This window comes from Lupinus angustifolius, chromosome LG06 (genome assembly GCF_001865875.1).
Source record: "Lupinus angustifolius cultivar Tanjil chromosome LG06, LupAngTanjil_v1.0, whole genome shotgun sequence".
Lineage (NCBI taxonomy): Eukaryota > Viridiplantae > Streptophyta > Magnoliopsida > Fabales > Fabaceae > Lupinus > Lupinus angustifolius.
In genome coordinates this window covers 14432880-14433964 of record NC_032014.1, presented here as the reverse complement: position 1 = coordinate 14433964, position 1085 = coordinate 14432880, and positions in this window count along the sequence as shown.

Below are 1085 nucleotides of genomic sequence, written 5' to 3'. Positions count from 1 at the left end.
TACACTAAAATTTCATATACAAGCTAAGGTAGTCTTTTATTTTTCTTCTCCATCTTCTTCTCATACTTCATAGAAATTTATGAGTTTTTATTATGTTGTTCATAAAATAGAGTTTATATTTGTTTTTTAAGTATTTTATGAAGACATAACTAAAGGGGTTGATAATAAAATCATGTGAACCTTTATGTAGATTTTGACATTTGTAAATCTTGAAATTTCTTCCTTGTTCTTAGATGGAAAAACTATATATTTGGACAAGGTTAGATGAGTTATTTGTTGGGAAATATTAGAAATTATTGTTAGTATTTGAATATGTTTAAAGGTGATGATTTTAACATCAAAGGAACCTTTAATGTGTTTAGGAAAAAGTTTGTATTTTATTCTTGAAAGTTTATGATAAGTTGTTGTTAAAAATGTTTTATTTTTAGAAAGTATTATGTTTAAAAATGGTTTAGCATATTTTACTCTTTGATTTCCAAGTTAAAATAATTATTTGGGATAAAAGATGATTTATTAAAGTCTTGACTTCATAAACTTAAAGTGTTACGAAGTTTTGGATATTAAAGTAGTAGAAAGTCTTACCTTAGGATTTATTTTCATGACTATGAAAATAACACTTACTAACCCTTGAGGTTTTTTCCTAAAAAATTAGGAGGTGTTAAGATGTTCATGAAAAATTGTTGTATTTATTTTAGTTAACTTACTTTAAAGTGGTAAGAATAACTAAAAGATGTTTAGTGTAAAATATTAAATTAAGAGTCATTCTTTTTCATGACTATGAAATTAACACTTACTAACCCTTGAGGTTTTTCCTAAAAAAATAGGAGGTGTTAAGATTTAAAATGGTAAGATTTACTTAAAAAGTATTGATTTTGTTTAAATTGACTTAATTTAAAAATGATAAGTCTAGCTTATTGATCTTATTTTAAAAGGTTAGTTTTAGTAAAAATGTTTTATTTACAAATAATAAGATTTATGAAGTATCGGAAAAATGTAATGAAGTGGGAATACGTGTCTAGAAAGGTTCTGTCTAAGGAAATACTTGGTATTTAAGGGTGTCTTTACGACCCACCTCTCTTTCCTAG